Below are 25,847 nucleotides of genomic sequence, written 5' to 3' on the forward strand. Positions count from 1 at the left end.
ATCACATGATCACTCCACTTGACTCACATCACTTGAAGCCAAACCCTTAGGGGTGGAGCATTTCATCTCCCGGAAACTACAACAATGACTCCAAACTAAGATGGCAGCTAGTAAAAGACTTCAATACTCAGAAAGTCAGCAGGGCTGTCAATGGCTGCTGCCCAGCTGAAGCTCATGAGCTGATTGATCCAGTGAGGGAGGGGAAACAGTGTGTGTCTTTAAATATATATATATATATATATATATATATATATATATATATATATATATATATATATATATATATATATATATATTTATACGCATATATTAATATTGTATTTTAATATATTTGTATTATTTAAATTAATACTAATACATTCATATTATCCAATGTTGTACTCATATTTAAATATTTTATTACAATTATTACGAATATATTAATATTATTACAAGTTACTAATAGACTAATAGATTAACCTTATTAACATGTGAAGTAGCAATATTATTACTAATCCATTAACATTATTCACATTACTTTTATTTAAATATATATATATATCCACATTTGTTTTAGTAGACTAATCATTTCAGCTCTACTAGATTAAACTAATTGGTAGTGTAAATTTGGACTAAACATCAAATTGAACAAACTTTCCGTGTGTTTTCTGTTGAAAGATCTTAATTAATCGTTTTAAGTTGCTTAAGCTTTCAGATGCATATAGTAGTGTAGAAGTATAACATAGCATGGAAAGAAGAGAAAAGGATAATATCCAGCATGTGATGCACGGACACAGCTCGCATGCTCGTGACACAATGAATCTATGAATGAGTGAGCTGCTTGGACAGGACAGATGAAGGTTATGACACACATGCAGCCAAAAGATAAGGCCATAATTGAACATCTACCAAATTGTTTCCAACCCTTTGGACAAGAAAACCTGTAGCTGTACTGTACATCATTTAGAAATTTCAGAGAAAGATGTTTAGTTAAAAAGCATACAATCAGTTCACTAACAAATCAAAACATTTCAATGACTTGAGATAATGATCTGAACTGAGTCATGTTGTTTAAATAGAAAAAGTGCTCCGACTGCGAACTTTTTTATACCGTACAGCCTAAACTATGTTTACAATTACCTTGTGTCACAATTTATGTCAAAGCAGCTAGTAATGAAAATGTATTGAGCAATAGTGGGAGTTCCCGAGCTGCTGATGCAATCGACATGGAGGCGAAACAGAGCGAGGTCGCAGCTTGACGACATACTGATACTGTGAGGACTTCAAAGCGAATACACAGGCAGGATTTTTCCACAGGCCGAGAGTTCTTTTGTCGCCTGTGTCGAAGCAGAATGCAGCTGAACTCTATTTCGTGGGATATTAGTTTGTATTTCTTTATATTGTGTGATTTAATGCGTAATTGCTTTCTATCAAAATCAAAGTAAACTAGAACTTCAAACCACTTTTCGTCTTTTTTTTGTTGATAGATTCATTGTTGGGCCCAGTGGCGGCTGGTGGAATATTTTTGGTAGGCCATCCAATCAATTTCAACAAACATCCCAGTATGATTCAATGCAAAAAAAAGTATCAAACACGCATTTCTACTTTGTAGTTAAATATTTAACATTTATTCCAACACATAATAAGGACATCGTATTCATACAATTCAGTATATTCAGTGCCGTAACGTAAACACATGAGGCCCCCCTGCAGAATAACCCTGAGAGGGCCCCACCCACCCCCCCATATGTAAGGGATAATGTATTGTCCGGTGGTCATTATCCAAAGATAAACGAACAGGACCCAAGCTTTTCTTTTGAGGGAAATTTATTCAATCAGAAAAAACAGCTCAAACAGAGAACAAATGTATTCCAACAGAAACAAAACATATGCTAGGGCCTATCAAACAGCTCAAACAGAACATATGTTACAACAACATAACAAGTATGCCTACATATAGTCGATACACCGGTAGGCTACTTTCTACAGGTTTGCATTTGAATACACATGTGCGCATCTTTTAGCAAATCTGTGTGCAAAGTCTTTAACCACGCTCTTTACATCTAAACTGCGCGCACGTTTATTCTCTATGCTAAGGATGGCCAGACCGGACAGCCTCTCTTGTGACATGGAGCTTCTGAGATATGTTTTGATCAGTTTTAGCTTGGAAAATGACCTTTCTTACTTAACGGTTACTTTTATTATTTTGTACAGAGCCGTTGTCTTCTCAAAAGGGTTGCAGTGTTGGACAACGTGAAATGAAGTTAAACAACGATGTGGTTGTGGAGATAATTAAGGAAACGTGTCCGATAATGGGCGCAGGGGGTATAGTGAGAGCATAGGTTTAATAAGGTTAATGTATTTTCAAGCACAACACATAGACAGAGCAGTACAGCTGTCAAAGTATAACGTTAGCTACGTGGTAATGTTAGCTATAGCAAACAGTACAATACCTGTCTCTTCTGGCAGATGAGTGCATCCTTCACCAGCTGGTCGAAAAAGACTTGTTCTGTTTTGATTGCCGCTTTTGGGCACCATTTTTAAATGTGTGTTTCATTTTTCCTCAAGAGAAATTTCCTCGTAGTTCTCCCAGAATACACCGCGGCCCAACAATAACACCAGTCCGCGTAGCAGGAGGCCCTAGTGGTTGCCTGTTACGATTGCATTTACAACTATTATTTAAAACTTATAAAGCCAGTTTAAAATACTTTTTTTCATTGTGTAGCTTTATATGAGAGAGACAACTTTGAGGGATATCTTAATGTTATTACGTAATGTAATATTATTTATTTATTACATTATTCGGCCCAGATTCGGCAGCCATCGTCAGCCAGAGTCGATGATGGCTGCCGATAAACCGGTTGCCATGTCTCAGACAGAATCTACCCATGTCCGTAACAGCTACACCTGGGCCAGACATGGCAACAGTGAAATGTGCCAAAGGTGGCTCACATTTGGCCGCATCGAGCCGGAACACAGCCGAGTCAGCCGACACTTAGCCGCAATACGGCCGAGTGCGCTAACTAGTGTTGGATTAAAAAAAAAAATTGCCATGCGAAGCCCCCTGTCACTGCAAGGCCCCCCCCCCCCCGCAGTGCGGGGGCTGCGGGGGTGATCTCTACGGGCCTGAGTATATTAATATATATTTACATTACATTACATGTCATTTAGCTGACGCTTTTATCCAAAGCGACTTACAATAATTGCATTAAACCATGAGTCCAAACTCAGAACAACAAGAATCAAGCAAGTACAATTTCTTCAATAACGTTAAACCACAAAGTGCTATCAGTAAGAGACATTTAAGTGCTACCAGAGTGCTACTACGGCGCTACCTTCCCTATTCAAGGTATAGTCGAAAAAGATGTGTTTATATATGTTGTGTTTAGATATATATATATATATCATATAATAATATTCAGTATAATATATATATACCATATCATATAAATATACAATATAAATCTCATAAATATATTATATTAAAATATAAATATTGTATAATATAAATCTCATGTCTATATATATATATATATATATATATATATATATATATATATATATATATATATATATCATCTAATAGATTCCCCTATGAACCTTGTCAGGATTAAAGTGTGTCTGTTTTTATCCACCTCCTCATTGTGTTTCTTCACAGCAATCCTGTGTCCGTCGTCCAGCCGGTAGTGACGTTCACTTTGCCCAATATGGCTGCTTGATGGAGTTACCCATGCATGTCCTGGTGTTCTCATGTTTTCTGCGTGCTTCATGTCCCTTACTCCCGTTTGAAGAGAAGTGCTCGCACTCGCCGTTGTTATGTGGATAAAAAAAACGCCTGACGAGAACGTCAAACGACTTTGGCCCAAAGATTTTTCATTTATATGTTTAATCAGTAATTGGCTAAACTGCTTCTTAGACCCGCCTCTTTTGGGCCAAATCGATTTGGCCCCAGCGCAGCTGAGACATGCAGACAGGCGACAGGACTGCAGGAAAAGCAAACCTCTATTGGCCCGCCGCCACTGCGCAGGATGTATTACACCACTGTGTGTGTGTGTGTGTGTGTGTGTGTGTGTTTGTGTATTTGTGTGTTTGACCTAGTGTGCCCCCGCTGAAAGCCCCATACACCATAAGGACCACTCTTTCTGATCTGCCCCATCTGCTATCAAGACAGGTAGTGTCCACGACACCTGAGGGAGAACTGTCTTTCTGTCTCAGTCGATCTGCCTCTCCATTATCTGTTTTACACACACAGACAACTAGCACACATGTGCTCACACACCACTGTGCCAGGATCCAGAGCACTGTGTTATTGAGACATATGCCATAGTGCGGACTGACTGACATCAGTCATATGGCTGTAACAGATGATGATGAGGAGCAAGGTCAGGGTTCTCCATCTTGTCCTCTTGGGCCCTGGAGGGCCTTTAGCTCTACTCTGCTCTGATCTCTGAATTTAATCCAGAACAGTAAAGTACATGCTCACTACATGTAAGGTACATTAAGCTCTATGTTGTGCTTCTAGTGCATGTTTTCAAAATCAGTTACAGGGTGACTTGATTTTTCATGACGCCATTTCAGCAACTAATAGCAGCAGAGCACATGCTCACACGTATGGCATGGGAGACCACCGGGACCTTAGTGCAAACCAACAGAGCAGGACTGCAGATCAACTGTGGTCCCCATAGTTACTCTGAGTTAAAAATAAGTTTAGCATTTGGTTGAGGTGTCTAAGATTAATTACAGTCCTAAAGTATTAGACACTTGTATATGAAATGATTCTAAAAAACAACAGCAAAGTCAAAGCAGCTTTTATGTCCACTTGTTGATGGAGCCCTCATGACTCCACTGAAGCATTTCCAGAGATGTGTAGGCTGGTATATGTGACTACATGAGTGACACTACTCTGTGGGAAATGTGCCTCAAAGGGCATTTCCTAGAGTTGAAATGTCATTTATTCAGCAAATTTATTTAGGATATCAGAAAATGCACTTAAAAAGCAGTCTCACAGCCACAGAGACTTAGATGTAAAAGAATGACTCTGCCTCTGGGAATGAAAACTAAAGCTTTTTGATTACCAACGACATTCTGCTGTTAGTGTGAGAACTGAGTTTCCTTTGGATATTCTACCTACAGGGCAAGATGACATTTCACCACAATCTCAAAGCAAACCAAATTGTAACATAAAAGGTGCGGAGCAGTTAGCACAGGCCAGTATTTCATGTAATTTTGTTATGTGTGCATATATACTCCAGGCAAAGTCAGTAGACATTCAAGGTGAAGAGTGGTATGCAGTGTCCTGGAGAATGTAAACAAAGATGTCTGTTGTACAACCGAGGTGGCTATACATGTAAAGACATTGTCCTTGTTGTTGAAAAGAAAAATTATTAAAGGAAGGCGAAAATGTCAAGGTATTCCTGAAGAAACACAAATAAATATGTTGCATCACTGGTTCACATCTCAAATGCATTGAGAAGGAAACAAGGAGAGTGTCTGAGGGACAATAAACACAGGAATATAATATACAACAGATTACAATCCAGAATGTCAAGGCATCCTTTTAACCATTCAACAAGTGTCTGCACCTCCAATCTCTCTCTCTCTCGCTCTCTCTCTCTCCACCCCATTCTCTCTCTTTCCATCTCTCCATCCCTCCATCTCTGCCAAGGACACCATCCCTGCTGTTGTTACCATGGAGACAAGCCCAGAAGGGTTGTGGGCGAGACATGTGAGGGACCGTGGGTGACTGTGTGTGTGAGCATGAGCATGTTTGTGCAAATCTTTGTTTCTTGTTTGTTGTCTCGTAAATGTTCAAGTTCTTTATCACTGTGTCCTTATTTGTTTTCTTTATTAATGCAGTGTGGCATTCACACTACTTCAACAACTACAACTAAGGTACTGTAAGACATTGGGAGGCAGTAGAGCAATTACACTTATATCTGTATCATATAGCCTTAATATGGGTCATCCCTTCTTTTTTTTAAATGGCTGATAATAGTGTGAAATCTTTTCATGTGCAGTTTGGTTGGTTCATATGTGCTACTGTCCTTGGGCACACACAGTTGTAGATCTGCATCATATTGTGGCGAAAGACTTCACAAAATGTTGATTTATTTCCCAACATGCAAAGCAAGCCTCCAAGGGTATGTGCCTGTGTTTGTTGGTGTGTGTTTGTGTTTGTGTGTGTAGGTGTGTGTGTCTGTGTGTGTGTGTGTGATGTTGGGTGGGGTGAGAGGTGATGCATGTGTTGACAGCAATAATTTACCCCATTTAGTGAATGAGAGATGAGATAAAGTGTCATCTTCTTGTTTCAGCCACTCTCCCCACTAAGAGATGGTAATGTCTCACGTTCACCATTCTTGTCTAAAAAACCTAATGGACCAACATCAAAGTCCTCTTTTTCCTGCCAGCAAACGGAGGTTTGCAGCAGTGATACATCTATTATGTGAGAGTTTATGCCTGGCGTATTATCAGTTTTAACAGAATGTTGGATGTGGCCTAATTCAAAGTCAGATTTATGGAGCTGGCTGCAAAGCATTATTTATTCATTTGCAGTAGATCTCCAGATTGTATTTAAGGTGCTATGAATGCAGGCAATCTGAAACTTGAGATTCTCAGTCAAAAGGAAGCACAAAGAAAAGTATTGTAATGATATAAAATAGCCCATCACAACAAAACACCACAAATCAACACACATTTCTCCTCTCCAATGCCTCATTAATATCAATGAGAAAGTTGGTACAGAAACAAGAGCCCCCTCCTCGCAGATGAATTGAGTGATGGTTGAAAGCTTAGAGCTCCGTCTCTACAATAACTTAATTTAGTAAGGTGTCACTCAAACATCAAGATACATGCACATTATACACGCACACACACAAATAAAAAAACAAGAAGATGAAATTCCTACAGTGGATGCAAGTTGAAGGTCTTTAGGGATCATGCCACAGCAGTAAAACACATTATGTAAGAGGGGGCAGACTGTTGTGTTTACTTATAAATCTTACTTTATACTCCCTTCTGTCGTTCATGTTGAGCACAAAACCTGTTTATCATTTCCACATTTATAGTTTGTGTATTGTGAATGATGACATACATGGGTAAAAGTAGGTTTTTGACTGAACTTTATTTTTTTAACTTGTGTGCCGGTTTTGCGGTGACAAGCGCCAGAGGCACTAAGTGATAGACGGATCAGGGGGCTTGCCTCCCGGAAGGCTTCTTTTAATTGGTGTTATTTGGTGCATTCTGGTCATGCCTTTCTAACCCTATAAAAGGTACCAATTAATGCATGAAAATGCAAATAAAACATTTAACCTTCAAAAAGCATACTGAACAGAAAGCGTTTACGTATTGTCAAAGACATCCATAGTCTAGATAGCATTTTGGCCACGGGCAACTTAAGTAAACAGTTTTTTCATACACTTCAGTATTAAAATGAACGAACATTGAACACTTAACCAAAGTGCAACAAGTCACAATAAGCTATAAAACTGAAAAGCATCCGTTTCCACCAACATGTTTCCCCAGGAGTGCATGCCCCTGGACCCCCTTGCAGGTTACTTCTTTCCACTGGCATTGTAAAAACTATACCTCTATTAGGGTTGAATTAATTAATTTTGTATGGTTGGGTCAACGTTTTTCAACTGAATTAGTTGAGACAACATGGTACATTGAAATATGCATTATGAATGAATACATTGACTTCAACTACCATGTGGTCTACACTGACACGTGCTGACTTTCCTTTACATATAAGAGAATATAAACAAATATAAAACCAAGAAGACAAGCAAACACGGATGCCTTTGGCCTTGGTAAATAAATATCGTCTTAAGTATTGTCTTCAATCAATAGTTATTTTAAATGTGTTATCAAAAGCAGTTACTATTGATTAAACACAGTATTGTGGTATTTGACAGAGTGAGAGCATGAGATATTCAATAAATAGTTATGTTATTTTTTTAAATATTTTTCAGACCCAATCACACTGTACTGCCAAGATTTAAGATAATAATGTACTGGACTTTGTAATTCTGCTATGCATCACCACGCCATTTGTTCTTTGTCTTTTAGTTGTACGCTGCGTTCAAAAGAATCTGAATCTGGAGGAAAAGGTTTGAGCTTGGATAAAGCTTTATTGTTTAAAAGGAGGCATTGATGGAGTGGACATGAAGATTGCTCTCGGGAGCCTTGATGGACAGGTCAAATAAAATGTTGGCTAATCATGCACACTGTCTGTGTACAATGAGAAGACCTGCTCAATTCTTTCATTTCAGGGTTTGTGAAATAGCTCCCAATGTTGGGGACTTTCCCCCTCATTATTACTCTCCTGCCTTCTCAGAAACACAACAGTGGAGGGTTAACTAACTTCTGCATAACTATATTAAAGAAAATATGGTTTGTTTTCATGCAGACCACAGACATCCCTGCGCATCTGAGAAATAGCACTAAAGGGTCTCGACTTTTGTCTTTGAGAAATGATTAGGATAATTAAGACCTGCAAGGTAAGCTAATTTGTAGAGCATATTGTATTGTAAAGCACTTTGTGACATTATAACAATTTTATTAATATATATGGTATATATCTTTTTGGCAAGTCTGGAATGACAGGTCTTTTTAAAACTCAAGTTGTGACCATTCTTTTAGATCTTCTTTGAATGTGTAGAAATTAGCAGTGTGTTATGTTAGGAAAACTTGCTTTTAGAGAAAAATAATTACTTGTACCAAAGGGTTGAGTTAACTTCATATTTTGACTCGTATGAGAAGTTGGGCCAACTTGACCTGAGTGAGAAGGACAAAATATATAAACACACAGTTCCAACGATAGTTTGTTTATATTATTCCGTTAAGTATATGGATCACAGGCAATTAACGAATATAGATTACTAAAACAAAGTAAATGGATAACATTTAGAAGTTTTTATGGTTTACACTGACTTTAGTGGAAATTACTTTTCGGGATGGTGATGAAAATAAATAGTCTGGAGCCTTGTAGACCTATACCAGTGTCATTACGAGACAAAACAACTATTAAAACAATCTGTACCGGCAGATATGGCTCATTGTGGTCAGGGATCTCTAAAAGTTGCTCCCCATTTTTCTACTGATCGGATCCGTTACTCAAAACAATGGCTCACAAGAGGTGCAGCAAGAGGAGATTGTATTGTCCCACTCAGGAAAACTGCTTTCAGTCAGTCTGCTTTTTCTGTACAAGCTGCAATAGACTGGAACTCCATTCCAGGGACCAGAGAACTAGAAACATACAGTTCATTTAAAGATCAATTAAAGAAATGGTTAGTTAGTACCCAGCTCTGTCAGCACTAGAAGGTAACTGCTCCTACCTGTCCTCAATCTGTCTGTGTTGAACTTTCCCTCTGTCTGTCTGTTGTCAGGTCTCTGTCTGTCTGTTGTCGGCTATCTGTCTGTTGTCAGGTCTCTGTCTGTCTGTTGTCGGCTATCTGTCTGTTGTCAGGTCTCTGTCTGTCTGTTGTCGACTGTCTGTCTGTTGTCAGGTCTCTGTCTGTCTGTTGTCGGGTCTCTGTCTGTCTGTTGTTGGGTCTCTGTCTGTCTGTTGTCGACTGTCTGTCTGTTGTCAGGTCTCTGTCTGTCTGTTGTCGACTGCCTGTCTGTTGTCAGGTCTCTGTCTGTTGTCGGCTATCTGTCTGTTGTCAGGTATCTGTCTGTCTGTTGTCGACTATCTGTCTGTTGTCAGGTCTCTGTATGTCTTGACTTTGCTGGTCGACCATCATCTACCTGCATGTATGTCTTTTGTTGTTGTTGTTTAGCTGTGTCTGACTGATTTATATATTTCATATACTTTGCATGCTTTTATGTTCTGTGCCTCTGACATGGATGTTTTTTTGTTTGTTTTTTAGTGTCTAACAATGCAGCATAATCTTGTTTTTTTAAGCCTATTTCATTTTAACTTAGTTCTCCCTTATTTTATTTTGCTTTGTGTGTTTTGAATTTGTGAGCCTCTGTGTTACATGTCTTGTTAATTTTTCAATTCAATTTATTTTGTATAGCCCAAAATCCCAAATTTGCCTCAGAGGGCTTTACAATCTGTACACATACGACATCCCTGTCCCAGGACAGTACTTGACAATGTCTAAGAGTCTCCTGAATGATGATACTACGTATATTAATATTCTCACTCTATTCATTGTTTGTGCACCCATTGTAAAGTGCCAATATTGTATAAACCTTGCATATGTAATCTTATCCCTGTTTTTAGGTTTGTTTTGTGACACCTGCCTCTCGGGCCTACAGATGAAAAATAGCCTCTTGGCGCATTTACAGAAATGATTTTTATTAATGTGCACTGTCCCATATCAAATAAACCAAAGTAAGTAAAACCATGATACGCTGTGACGTTTGTGATCTGTAACACACCAAACGGGAGGGCCAGCAAAAGCCATGTACACCGTCAAATAACATCAGAAGATAAATCCTCAAATTAAAAATAGCAGATGAGCCCATGAAGAACCATGATACACCAGTGTGAGTATTTGCTGTTTACAGTGAATGAATAGTGGAAAGGACATCGTATTAACAACTTGACCTGAGAGAAGTTAAGTAGTTGAGCCTTCTTACATTTTTGAACGAGATAAAAGTTCTACCAATTTAATATTTTGAACTGTGTGCACATTGTGTCGACGAAAGGGCTAATAAGAGAGAAATAAAGACTAATACATCGTAGGTAATTACCCTCATTAAACAGCCATATATTCAGGAAGATGGGAGATCATTTTTTATCATGCATGTGTGTGTCTCTCGCTCTATATGTGTATGCTTTATATTGCCTCAGCTCCAGCCCTCTGGCATTGATGGAGCATCATCATTATCACCTGGGCTGAAGGCAAAGTGGCTCTTTGGCTAGACCTGGTCGACAGGCACTGTTTAGTGTCACATTTTGTGTGAATGTGAGTGTGTGTGTGTGCATGCCAGTGAATGTATTTTTGCTATTGCAGTTTCAGTAATTCCATGGCCACACTAACATGGTTTAACTGGCAGGTCCCTTATGCAAACAAATAGCCTCGGCTGGCAGGTTCAGTGAAGGGTGACAGTTGACAGTTGTATCTGGTAGCATCAGGCCAGGGAGGGATGGGCACAGCAGAGAGGAGAAACTGTTTCATTTCATGTGGACTCAGACCCACAAAGTGCCTCAATGGGTTTGGCCACAGACATTGTAACGATGCTTGTTGAATTACTTTATACTTTTATATGTGGCATTGGCTCAGGAATATTGTTGTCAACATTTTCTTCTTTTGAAGGTCAGTTAAATAACCAGCCAGTCTCTGCTTGTATCTAGGCAACAGATCTGCATTGATAAGACACTCACTCAGGTTATTATGAGAACAGACAGAATAAAGGAAATGTACTGAATTATTCACACCTAAAGACACGTATGTCTATGGCATTAATAAGTGATACATTATTTTAATGTTTCTTCTTAAGCATGGGCTATATACATTAATGATTGTTCAATAGGTAGAAATGGAGATATTAGCATTAACGTACATTTCTTCATCCCACTGCAACAACCAGCCTTCACTCTCAAATAATTCCTTCCCAGTGTATGCTCTTGGTTTTATTGTAAACAATCAGCCACCAATCATTATTATATTATAGTTCTGATGGATAGCTGACCCTTGTTAACCGATCATTTGTAATGCCTTGCATACAGGGGCTTTGTGGTTGAAGCTGCAACGATAACCTCATGCACAACCTCAAGGCAAGACTTCCCTGTTCTGTGTAAAATGTACAGAGTTATTGTTGCTCCTCCGCTAAGCTGGCAGGGGACCTAGTCACAGAACCAAATCAGCATGGTGGGAATATAATATCAATATATTATCAAACAGGATTTGTGAGGATTTCATAAGCCCAAAAGGTCGGAGGCTCACGGAAGAGGAAAAATGTCTTCATGTGAAGTAAAAACAAAAGAAAAGTAGAATGCTTCTTTTTGCACTGATATACAGATGTCTTCTTAACAGCACAATGAACACATCCATTTGTAGTGTAGAGCCGGCATTCTTTCTCTGGGTTACATCACACTACAATTCATCAGACAAGGTAATGACTTGGTAATCCTTGCCTTGTTTTGTTACAAACACAAATTCCTTACTTCATACCATTACAGTACACCCACACAAGAACACACACTCTCACACACCCGGTTTGTTCCATATTCACCATGAGCAACAGGTGTGACAACAGCCTGTATGAACTCTGTGATTCTCGCCGTGGAGACTGAGTAGGTGTTTGCGTTTTCATTAGTTGATGATGAATATATGCCAACATGCATACCCGATGCAGCCAAAACACACCAGAAGTCTTGTCAATTTCCCGGGAGGGGTTTATCAATTTCTCACCTACACCCACCGCCTGTAAAGTAATTGCCTGAATAGCATCTATCCACTGCCTCCTGTTACATTATGAGGCAAAGCTGAGCCCTTTGATGATGATTTATGTCAATGAAATAAATACAACCTTGTGTTTAGACAATTGTATTCTTCTGTTTGAAGGTTAAAGCCACTGTGCTCATTTTAAGCAGATTAGTCCATGACCGTGGAACTTCATCTATACTGGTCACTAACAACAACACTGCAAAAGACTGCCTACCTCCACGTCTTTTGCTTAGTCATTAGAATCTACTTACAAAGTAGGCTTATTTTACATTCAGGTCGAGTAAACCCCACAGACCTTTGAAGTCAGTCTCTGAGGTGGCCAATGTGTGGGTGTTGTGGGACATTGGAGCTGTCCCTTTTCAGCACCATGGACAGGGATCCTGATTGCCAAGCAATGCACATGACTGCAGAGTGCTTGGGAGCTGTTGAGTACATTTCAAACTGACTCAGCGTCACCATTTCACAAATCTAAGCTCTGTAACACAGCATGTATAATGTATGTTGCCTGCTGAGGAAAAGGAACCGACACAGACAGACCTGACAGCCCCAGGGAGTCAAGTGAGTGAAGTAGAAAAGTTGATTATAAGGCTCTAAACGACTCCGCTAATTACCATTGATGCTAATTAGCTGGAGTTCCAAGTTAAATTGCACGGAGGGTAATCAGTGTCTGGAACGAGACAGAAGTTGGAGTCAAACTATCATCTCTCAACCCTTCATGGGGCACAGTAAGGCGTTATGCACTGTGATGTTATGTCCCAGAAATGTTAGTGTGCTTTTCATGCCGACATTTGACAGGCCCTCGAGATGACAGTGAAAGTTTTAATTTGAAGACAGTCTTAGTGTAGCAATGGAGTTACTTTAAAACGTAGATTATTCTCAACATTTGACCTTCATAGCAAAAGGTTAAGGCGCTGGTTTATATCCCAGTGTGTAATCATACTGATCAATGCATTATTTTTCATAACACGAAACAATTTACAGCCTTGCATAAACATACACACACACACACACACACACACACACATGCACACACACACGTCCATTTAGGTTGACTTATGTGGTCTGTGACTGTTATTTTGTGCAGTAAATCCAGGTTTCTCTTGATGCCGCGATACCAGCTTAATCTTCTCCCATGCTGTCGACACAACAACCGCTGGGGATGATTTACTGTGGTCAGCTGTACCCTGGGAGCCAAAGGTGTTCCTCAGGGTCTGGATAGCCATACGTTTCAAGGACAATTATTTTTAATGAGACTGCCTCCAATCCATCTGCATGTGGGTCCGGGGACGCTTGACAAATCTGTCCTTCAGAGGGCCTCCTCCTCACTCCTCACTCTAGTTCCACTTCATTTCCCGTGCCTGTCATGCTCTGTGTAGAGCCGCTATCGGTATGTTTCACCTGGCAAGACGTCTCACCAGTGGGAAGATAGGGTGACTGATATGCCAGTATAGTATTTGTAGTTCTAAAAAATTAGGCCACTCTAATAAACTGTATGATGACGAATGAGACTGAAGTCAGGAGGCATGGTGGAAAATAGTAAGTGCATAAAATAGTTACACAGGTGGTCTCAATGTGCATTCCTGATCCAAGCTTTAATTTAACAGATCAAAGATATGCAAGGCTCTCAGCATGGTAATGTAACAGATCACAGAGAAATTGTATTTTTTTTAAATGGCAACTATTGCTCTTAACAATGGATCATGTGAAAGGGGTCACAGACAATATCACTCAGGTCCCTGGCAAACAGACAATGTTACTCATACGCTGGTGACCATAGTTGGGCATTTAGCAGCTAAAGAGACAGATATTTTCTCAGGAGTTATTAGGGTCCAAAAAACAACGGATGGCCAATATAACTCAATATGTCAGCATTATGTTGCAGTGGCCCAAAAACGTATTTATATTGTAAATCTGATGTAGAACTTGACAACATAGCTACAAATTATCATATGGATTTAAATAGCTTAGAGAAGACAAGAGAAAAGATAAACTGTAAAGTTTGCAGGCAGTCTTTCTGGTTAAGTTGTGTGTGCTCATTTAACTGCTCCAGGAAAAAATAAAACCCAAGGTGTAACCAGGGGTTATCTCATCCAACAAAATGTATACACAGTGATGGTCGGTTAATTTGGAAAAACAAAGCTCAATGAACAATTTCTCATGAACAAATCAATTGGATTTTGCATATCAAGCAGAAGTTGCGATACCCAAATATTTTCCATTATTGACAATTTTTTAACGGTAACAGAAAAATGTGTACGCTTTGCATCATGTTGATGGAGTGGAGGCCTTGAAGTGCGGTGCACTTGTGCCAGTGGTGTGCAGAGCACATGTTTAGCCTTCACAACAACATTTAAATGGCCTGTCTGAGGTTAAAAAACTATTGACAATCGCCTCTATGGCAATCTCCCTTGATGTGTTGATTACGCACAAGAACCCAGTTTAAGTCTATGTAGAACAGGAGGAAGGTTTAAGTTCAGGCTAGACTACAGCCGGTCAATTGAGTTCAACTCCTACAAATGGTTTGTTCATATTTCAATTGTAATAGTCAAATCTTGTGAAATTGCATTATTCCTATTTTCCTGTTTCGAGACAATGGCCGCAGTGTTTTCAGTAGCCTTCCCTGTCACTGCAGAAGAAAAAAACATGACTGCACAATCAGTCTCTGTTCATCTTTTCTCTCCATGTCCTTATAGATGCAGAATATCTAGACATGTTCTGTATATTAATTATTACAAAACGCCACCATGTGGTGCTCAGTCGTCATATCTTCAATTGTCTCAGTTTTAAGTCCAAAAGTGGTAATTAGTTAAAAAGGTAGATTAAATAATTTCCAAAATTCACAACATGTACTTATTTCACAAAATTGTCTGTCAAAATGTTTTTTTTGTGCTTTTTCTTTGTCATTAAACCTGAAAAAAACAACATTGCCACGCAGTCAAAAAGTGTTTGCTCTCCCACTTGCAGCACACACACAAAGGGAGGCCGGCACCTGTATTTACAGAGATTCAAAGATTAAAATGTTAAGAAATGTGGTCCAGCCCTGGTATCTCTGTCCAAACCACTTGTTGTTTATAATTAAAAGAGCCAGGGTTGTGTATAAACACCAGATATCATTTCCAGCACACATACAGAATGGCAGGCTGTGAGGAGATATTTGCTGAATTTGTCAAAAAGAGTATTGCATTAGAATGACAGACTCCACCTTTAAATAGGCTTGTTTTGTCTTATCATTAAAAATGTAAAAGAAAAATGACGCGTAAAAATAGATTTCTTTAGAATTTTTACGTAACGTCTGTTTCAAAGCGTGATTCAGTTTTGTCCATTACACTTTTTGTGGACAGCATACAGTAAACACAATCTCTGTAACATCACAACATCTGTAGAGAGTTCTGATTTAGCCATGCGGGTCACCACACTTGTCTGAGAGCTGAAGAAACAGCTTGGCTTTATTAATCAGATCCATTTTCTCCACCAGGCTTTGATCCTCTGCTGCTGCTGCTGATCATACCTCTTTAAAGGGGCTCTTGCTCAAGGGGAGTTTCTCCTGCTGTGATTGCAAGCACAGGTCCTGGTTGTGAGAGCGCTATGAGCTCGCCAGCGTGCTGGTTGTCCAGGCCTTTCATGTCTCAGGGGGGACTGATATCAACTATGGATGACTATTTGGTTTACCAGTATGACCTTATGACTAGGTAGTATTCACAGTATGAGGTTAGTATGGTGTTTCTCTGCTTACATGCATGAATGTCTGTCTGGGAGAAATAAAGAGTACGAGCAAGAAGAAAAAAACAGTGGATAAGATTTGTGGCATGTGCATCAAACTGTGTGTGTCATAAAAAGTATGTGTGTCTGTTTGTACTGACAACTGTCTGTTCTGGAGTCTAATCCGTGTTTTATATCTTTTGTTTGGCTTACTGTTTTGTCTGATTGACCACTGAATATCACTTTCTTATTACTTTTTTCTATGAGTCTAGCCTCAAGCCGTGCTGTGTTTGTCAGGACTCAGCCAGCCGGACTCCCTCCTCAGCCCGTTCACACAGTGACACCCGGTACCTCAGAGCGCGCTGCCAGGGAGCTACGGGCTTGGAGGCGGGGACAAGCCAGGTGAGCTCCAACTCACACCTGAAGCCACTCAGCTCGTCCCACAGCTGCAGCTCGTTGTCTCCGAGGAATAAAGATCAGGACTGTCTGTGCTGACGTTGCGAGTTCGTGCCATGATGTCTGTGGGCCTTCCCCTCCTCGGGTCTTTGCTGTTTTCCTCGTGTCTTTGCTGAGTATTTTCTTGGATTTTTTGTATAGATTATTTTCTGTTCGACCATCAAGTGGATTAGCTTTTTTCCCTTCCCCTGGAGAAGAGGAGTTTTTTTGTGTTTCTTTTTTGCTCAAATAAACTACGCAGTGTGTTCGGCTAAGACTAGAACCTTCCTGTTGTCGTGCGCTTGGGGTCAGAGACAAACCGTAACAGTGTTTCTTTCCTGGCTCCGGTTGTCTATCTAGTTAGATGCATTGCATGTGTCAAACTGAGTTTGTCTCCTGTCAAACTCAGTGACCAGATCGGGATTGAGTTGTAGTACTCTTATCTTTTCCTTGGTCCTCTGTTGAAGAGTTCTCCCTGTTGGCTTAGTACTCTAGCTTAATTTGTTGTGAGAGCCTGTAATGTTGTTCTACAGGGTAATCACTCAGAAGTGATTGCAAACACACCAACAGCATTGATGGGAGAATAGCAACACTGGAAAAAAGCGTTGCCAATATCCAAAGAACAAAACATACAACAGATTAAAACCTCAATCTAAATAACAAATCAGTACTCATGTTGCCCATGGCGATGCTTGTCTGCCTTCTGCTGGCCTTTAAATGGCATAGATAGATTGAATATTGGAGTGAGTGAACTCTGTAATAGTAGTTTTTTGTTTACCTCTCGCCACGCACTGTGACTAAAACCAACAGGCATACATGCAAATGCAGGGATGCCTGTTAGAAGAAACAGTGACGTTAGGCAGCTGGGCCTCACATCTGGCCGACCAGCTCCACAGGTATTGTTCTTTGGCTCAACGCGCACTGAGGGAGCCAAAAGAATTTTCCTACAGTGACCAGGAGACTCACACAACAACCTAAAACCAAACCATTTTGAGTTGAGGATATACTTGCATGTATAACACACACTATACAGTGTATTATGTATGATTGCCCCACATGCATTTTTAATGCCCAAGTCCAAAAATGCTTTTGTTTTGTTTACTTGTATAACTGTGCTCTGCTTTTGCTTCATTCCTCATAAATAAATAAAACGAAACAACACAGTTGTGAGAGAAAAATACAACATAGACACACACTTGTAAACATTGCATGTTCCTCTAATCCAAATACCACATTTAACGAGCACAAATAATATTAGTAGTGCATAGTTGTGCATAGTATGCTTGTAATCAAGAAATACATATAGCTGTAATATGAAGGAACTGAAATAATGGCTTGCTAATTGTTTTAATTACTCAAGTCATCTATCATTAGTGAGGCCAATTTTGTGCATTTTCTTGTCCCGACAGATCTGCTGCTCTGCTCTGCTAATACACAGCAGCTTGTTAGCCTGGTGGTGGATGAAAAATCCCTGTCCTCTGAGCATCTGTTCAGTACTGCAGGAATGTTGCATCTCCCCTGTGCCCCAGACTACTTGTCTTCACATAATACAACTTGAGAAAGATGTGAGCAAAGCTACTCGCTTAAACCTCACCGGTGTACCAACCACATTGTGATGAATACAAACACATTAATTGTATACACAATAGAGAGGAAAAAAGCCTCTACTCAATTAATAAAAGGCCACTTTTGCAAAGGAAAAATAATGCATCTTTATCTTTCAAACTTATTAAAAAATGATGTGTGAAACTGTGCTCACAGGGCCTTTTGCTTCTGAAAACATTATTCTGCCAGATTTGTCCTGTTTCGAGTGTCATGCCCCAACACAATGCTGGCATCTCTCGAGGCCCATGTCCACCAAGAGCTGCTCTGGTGTGCAGTGGTGGATTGTAACGTACATGTACTCAAGTACTAAATGTGAGGCAACGGATCATAAAACTCCCGGTTTAGATCTTATCCCAGATCAGAGTCAAGGATCGGATCACAGATCGGAGGGGTATTTGTACAGATCACGGATAGACAGTTGTCCATTACAACACTATTTATCCACAAAGTCTGAATATACAGACTAAACCTGACATTGTTTTTGGTAAACCTTCTTGCTTTCTCTTGATTTGTTTGTATATTTGTTCAAACCAATCATTTGTTTGGTTGAACAAAGAGAGATATAACACAAATGGCATCTTCACACATCCCCAAAGCAAACACACACACACACACACACACACAAATGTGACCCTCAGTTATGTGACAATTGTATAATGGTGTTATGACATAATTCTGAGCCAGTTTAAGAGCAGTAAATCTTCTCAGTATGCATGCATACCAACTGTGAGGAAATCTCCTTCATGCTGACCTCACATTACACAGTAGAGTACACACAAGCATCACTCCATTGAACTTGCCTGTTCATGTTAGCTGAATCTATCTAATTGTGTCATCTGCTATTGGTATAAAGCAAGCCAATATGCCTCCTGCTGCTCTGTTTATTATGTGAAACAATTGATTCAATTCAATTCAGTTTATTTTGTATAGCCCAAAATCACAAATTTGCCTCAGAGGGCTTTACAATCTGTACACATACGACATCCCTGTCCCAGGACCTCACATCGGATCAGGAAAAATTCCCCAAAAATAACCTTTCACAGGGGAAAAAGGGAAGAAACCTTCAGGAGAGCAACAGAGGAGGATCCCTCTCCCCGGATGGACCGATGCAATAGATGTCATGTGTACAGAATGAACAGCGTTACAAAGTTACATAAACACATTACATGAATATGACAATGTATGAATGGAACTCCAATCCATGAAACAGAAGGAGGTAGAGAGGAGGGGGGGCGATGCGATCAGCAGGGGCGATCAGCAGGGCCAACGCGGGAGGCCGGCTCACCAGGCATCAGACACCGCCAGGTCCAATGGACCCTATGAGACGTGAAGTCACAAAGACTCCGGGGTGGAAGCAGAGTTAGTAAGGTGCAATGGAGAGATGTCAATTCATCCATAAGTAGATAGAGCAGAGGAGAGAGGTGCTCAGTGTATCCTAAAATATTCCCCAGCAGTCTATAAGCCTATAGCAGCATATCTAAGGGCTGGACCAGGGAAAACCTGATTCAGCCCTAACTATAAGCACTATCAAACAGGAAAGTCTTTAGTCTACTCTTAAATGAGGTGACTGTGTCTGCCTCCCGGACTGAAAGTGGAAGCTGGTTCCATAAAAGAGGAGCTTGATAACTGAAGGCTCTGGCTCCCATCCTAATGTTGAAGACTCTAGGAACCACGAGTAGCCTCCTTAAGATATGATGGTGCATCACCAATCAAGGCTTTGTAGGTGAGGAGAAGAATTTTAAATGTGATTCTTGATTTTACAGGGAGTCAGTGCAGAGCAGCTAATACAGGAGTAATGTGATCTCTTTTCTTAGTTTTTGTGAGTACACAAGCTGAAGCATTGTGGATCAACTGTAGGGACTTAAGAGATGTATTAGAGCAGCCTGATAATAAGGAGTTGCAGTAATCTAGTCTGGAAGTAACAAACGCGTGAACCAGCTTTTCTGCATCTTTTTGAGACAAGATATATACATTTTTGAAATGTTACATAGATGAAAAAATGCAGTTCTTGAGATTTGCTTCACGTGGGAGTTAAAGGACAAGTCCCGGTCAAAGATAACTAGAGATTCTTTACAGTGGTGTTGGATGCCAGGGCAATGCCATCTACAGAAAACTCATCACCAGATAATTGATTTCTCAGGTGTTCAGGGTTGAGTAAAATAACTTCAGTTTTGTCTGAGTTTAACATCAGGAAGTTGCAGGTCATCCATGATTTTATGTTTTCAAGACATGCTTGAAGTTTAGCGAGCTGGTTGGTCTCTTCTGGTTTGATCGATAGATATAATTGAGTATCATCTGCATAACAATGAAAGTTTATGGAGTGTTTCCTGATAATGTTGCCCAAAGGAAGCATATATAAGGTAAATACAATTGGTCCAAGCACAGAACCTTGTGGAACTCCGTGATAAACGTTGGTGGTCATCGAGGCTTCATCGTTTACAAATACAAATTGAGATCGAGCTGATAAATAGGATTTAAACCAGCTTAGTGCGATACCGACTGATCCAGTCTCTGTAATAGGATGTCATGGTCAATAGTGTTGAACGCAGCACTAAGGTCTAATAATACCAGTACGGAGATGAGTCCTTTATCTAACGCAATTAGGAGGTCATTTGTAATTTTCACCAGTGCTATCTCTGTGCTGTGGTGTTTTCTAAATCCTGACTGAAACTCCTCAAATAAACTATTATGATGTAGAAAGTCACACAACTGATTTGCGACTACTTTCTCAAGGATCTTAGAGAGGAAGAGAAAGTTAGAGATTGGTCTGTAGTTAGCCAACGCCTCTGGATCAAGAGGGGGCTTCTTCAGGAGAGGTTTAATTACAGCTACTTTGAAGGAATGTGGTACATGGCCTATTAGCAAAGACACATTAACAATATCCAACAGAGAGGTGCCAATTAAAGGCAAAACGTCTTTAAGCAGCCTCATCGGGATGGGGTTTCAAATGAGTTGTAGTTTAATTTAGGTTTAGGATTTATTAATAGGCTTGAGTCAAAGATGGCTGCTACTCCACCTCCTCGGCCGGTGCCTTGAGGAATGTGAGTATTAATATGACTTGGAGGAGTTGATTCATTGAGGCTGACATATTCTTCATGACAGCCAGGTTTCAGTAAGACACAATAAATCAATGTGATTGTCTGATATTAAATCATTTACTAATACAGCTTTAGATGACAGAGATCTAATTTTTAGGAGTCCACATTTAATTAACCTGCTTTGTTGCACTGCTGAAATAAAGGTGTTAACCTTTATGAGGTTATTTTGTATGACTCCTCTTCTGGTTAGTTTTGATTTAATTAATTTAAGTGGCCCTGGAACAGACACAGTCTCTATAGAGTTCTGAGTGGGTAACTGCTTGAATGGAAGTGCAGAGAAGGGTGTAAGACTACAACTATGCTTTTGCTTCCAGATCTGAACTATGGGTTATCATGGATTAAGACCGTTAATCAACTGGTCATATTTGCAGAAATGAGACCCGCTCCATCCAAAGTGGGTGGGATGAATGGCATCTCTCCTCATCAGATCAGGTTTTCCCCAGAAAGTCTGCCAGTTATCTACGTAGCCCACATTGTTTGCTGGGCACCACCTTGACAACCAGCGGTTGAATGACGACATGCGGCTATACATGTCATCATTGACCAAATTGGGGAGAGGGCCAGAGAAAATTCCGGAGTCCGACATTGTCTTGGTATATGTACACACCGATTCCACATTAATTTTAGTGACCTCCGACCAGCATAGCCGGGAGTTATTACCGCCGGCGTGTATTACAATCTTACTGTATTTACGTTTATCTTTAGCCAGCAGTTTTAAACAAGATTTAATGTTGCCCGCTCTGGGCCCCGGAATGCATTTAACTGTGGTCCCTGGCTTTGCTAACTTCACGTTCCTGACTATGGAGCTGCCGATAACTAGAGTGTGTTTCTCAGCGGGTGTGTCGCTGAGTGGGGAAAACCGGTTAGAAACGTGAAGAGGTTGGTGGTGCGCCGTGGGCTTCAATAGACAGGCACCGTAGTGCTGCACTACACAGGTATGTAAACCATGCACCTCCATACTGCCAACAGGTTTAGAGGCTGTGAAGTCCTGTGTTGCTAAGATACGTAGGTGTGCAACATCCGCTGTACATGAGATAATCTGAAAACCGACAATATTAAAAAAAAGTAATGCTGCTAATATATGCTGCTATTCTCTTTTAGTTACTATAAAATAGTTAACACACCTTTCTTGTCAAAGCTGGGGTCTGAGCAACACTGAGCAAACTAGCACAGTAAGCTAGATTTTCAAAGTCTCCCTTCAAAGCTACTCAAATCACGATGAATGTAAAAGTATCAAAATGAACGTTAACAAACATGCCTATTGTTAGTACCGACAGCTGTCAAAGTAGAACATTTTGGTGGAGGCTAATTCATTATCAGGCTGCAGTGTGCATCTCCTCTGCTCTCTGTGTCGGGGCTGAGCTCCTACAACTACACAAACATACACAAACACACAAGTCAGTGAACAGAGAGGCCACAGTGGAGAAACTGAAGTTAACCAGGTGAAATGAAGATTACTCAAGTTAGCCACAACTATGCTCAATACTGCGAGTGCAATTAAAGATTTGCAAGTAAACAAGCTCTAACATGTAAACAAATGCAATACCTTTTTTCAATCTGTGCTGCAGTCTCTCTTTCACCGCTGCTTTGTCAACACAAACACAGAATGCTCGCTCGCCTAACAGCAAATTGAGTTGATGGAAGAGGAGAAAAGGAGGAAAGAAACAAGTGTGACAGACAGTAAATTACAGCAAAAACAAAAAGACTTGCACTGAGCTGAAATTAAATCACATTCCTGATTATGTTCTCTCATTGCATCAATGCAGAGTCGTTCATATCCGCATTGCGATGCATCTTAGAATCGAGAAATGTCCACTCGAGCATGTAGGCAGATAAAAAGGCAAGTACAGATAAAGTTTTTCCTTTTTTTGTCAGAGCATTTGAATAAGGGATTGCTGACAGTAAGTAAAGAGTATTTCAAGATATATAACAAAAACTGTATGAAATACACAACCTACCCTAGCGTTAAAACAGCTATAACCAAAATATTATATATAGTCAGTCGGTCTACCACTTCGGTCAGATTGTCATGATATTCTTTTACAGACAATCACGGCGCTTAGAGAATGTACTCTTCTGACGAGTTCGATATTTGACACAAAACATATATATAAATTATGTTCAACTGCAGAGTTATTTAGCTATTTTGTTTGTTAGTTTGATAGTTATTAAAAGGGAAACGTTGCCAATTTGTTGCTGTCTTTTTTTACATTGCGTTGCAATGTTGGTGCTATGTGCAAATGAGCATATTCGACTACCTTCTGTGTTACCAACGGACAGATCAAAAGGCCGGCGATAGTCTGCCGGAAGAAGCGAAGCGTGGCATTCTGGCAGACCCTTTGCTGCAGGTGAGCAGGGAGCTCAGAGCGCCAGTCAGACAGAAGGAAGCTAACAACATTCATTTGCACAAACCAGCATACCATTTCCCTTTCTAACCATTACGCCTGATGACTGAGGCTCTTGATGCCCGCACATAATGAAGGAAAAATTATAAATCTTTATGCTTTCTGGAAAAAGATGAATTATTTCCTTTCATACAGCTCCTCAAGTGAAAGTGAAAAATGTTCACATTCTGTAAAGATAAAAGATAATACATCCAGTTTGCCATTTTCCAGACAAAATTGTTGACACATGTCCCCCTGTGAAATGGTCTCTGAGTGTCCCCCCCTGCTATTGATAAGAGATGACATGCAGTGGCTGTCAATCATTCAACCAATTATGAGCAGACTGGTTGCATCAGGTCATAATGTAGCTGTGAGTTCATCAACTGAAGAGATATCATATCATTTCATCACATGCTTTCATCAGCCAAACAGCCTTTCAGATATACCCCGACTGGATTTTCACCCCAGAAACCACATTTACACAGAGGACCACCTGCTGAACACAAAGTGGATCAAAGTTCAAAACCACGCTCCAGATTGAGAATTAGTTTAACAGCAAAGAATTCTGTGACTTACTGCCTGTGTTATTTCTGTCAGAAAAGATATGGAGAACATGAATGTGTCGAAAACAGATATTTTAACTTTCTTTCAGAGACACAGATACGCCTGAAAATAAAGCCTCTTTAGAGTGAATAGGCAAATAGACAAGATGTGTGTCTGTGTCCCAGTAGAGAGTGAAGGGAGTCGTGGAGCTGGATTAGCAGGTAAATATGCAAGTCATTCTGAGTCGGGAGGTTAGGGAGCACTGGAGTCGTATCAAGAACTGTCACCAGCTGCCATAACATCACATTGAAATTCATGAAGACCGACTCAGTCATAAATATGACAATGTAGGGATGCAATGCTCATGCATGCGCAAGCAGCACATCAACAAACACCTACTTGTCTCCCAGCGGCCCGGATGTAAATGTATTAAGACTTCAGTGTGTGACGTGAAACAGAAGTCAAAGAGTGCCAGCTGACACAGGTGGCACAGAGCAGAGATACAACGTATTACAGCCAATACAAAACCCCCGCCGAGGAGGCTGCTAAGACAACAAATATGAACAGCACGCTGGCACAGGAAAGAGGCAGGAAGGGGTTTGAATAAAGGGTGCGAGGAGAGTTAAACAAAAATCAAGACGGGCATAAGAACAGGGTGAAGAAGTACACAAAGAGAAGACAGTGAGAGAAAGTGTTTGCCAGAGAGAGAGAGCGAGGAAGCACGTGAGAGAGAGAGAGAAACAAAGGGGGATAATAAGAGAAACAGTTTGGCTGGACCTAAAGGGCCATGTTGGATTAGGACTGTCTACGGAGCCAGTTTTAAAGGTTGCCCAGCATCACTATTTATCTCACCTGAATCCAAATGATGGCACACACACACACACACACACACACACACAATGGATAGCACTCTCTACAGCAAGTGAAAGTGCACGTATTGGTAAGAGAAAGACTTATTGTGTTCTACTGCACCTGTGGCAGGTTTCCAGTATTCAGAGGTAGATAAATGGTCTGCTCTTTTAGGCCGGCCTGCAATCGGGCCACGCTGCTGTTTATGAGAGGAGGAAAATGAGAGAGAGAGATGGAAAGAGAGAGAGAGAGATGATGCTGAGAGGGGTAGGGAGGTGAAGAGTAAGCGAGGGGTAGAAGATGAATGGGAAAATGCACAGTGGATGATTTGTAACATGAGTACCTTCTATTAATCTCCCCTAATGCCCTTCTCCACTGCAGGCAGGGAAGAGCAGAGAGCAGCGAGAAAAGATGACAGAAGGGGAGAAAAGTAGAGACTTGTCAGACGAGTGACTTTACGCATGTAAAAAATGCTTCCTACTTAACAAATACAATTACAGTGTGTTTGGAGGTACATTCTAATGTGTGTTGGATTACAACGTTACATATTTATCAAGGTAAATTGCAGATTGTACTGCACATTACTTCTTAAATCTGCTCTTAATGTGCTTTTTACATACAGCCTGTGATCATCATTGAAGTCTCAGAGGCACAGCAAGTGTTTGGAGAAATGAGATTTGACCCACAGGGTCAAAAAGAAGTCTAAGACAAATGAACAAGGACACTAGAAACACCAACATGACTAAGAACCTCAAACAACTGTAATACTTTAGAAAAAGGGGGAACAAACTAAATTGAAAAACTACAACAACACAAAACAAAGATACAACAATAATATTTAAAACTAGAAAGGT

The sequence above is a fragment of the Cyclopterus lumpus genome, chromosome 6 (genome assembly GCF_009769545.1).
Source record: "Cyclopterus lumpus isolate fCycLum1 chromosome 6, fCycLum1.pri, whole genome shotgun sequence".
In the NCBI taxonomy this organism is placed as follows: Eukaryota; Metazoa; Chordata; class Actinopteri; order Perciformes; family Cyclopteridae; genus Cyclopterus; species Cyclopterus lumpus.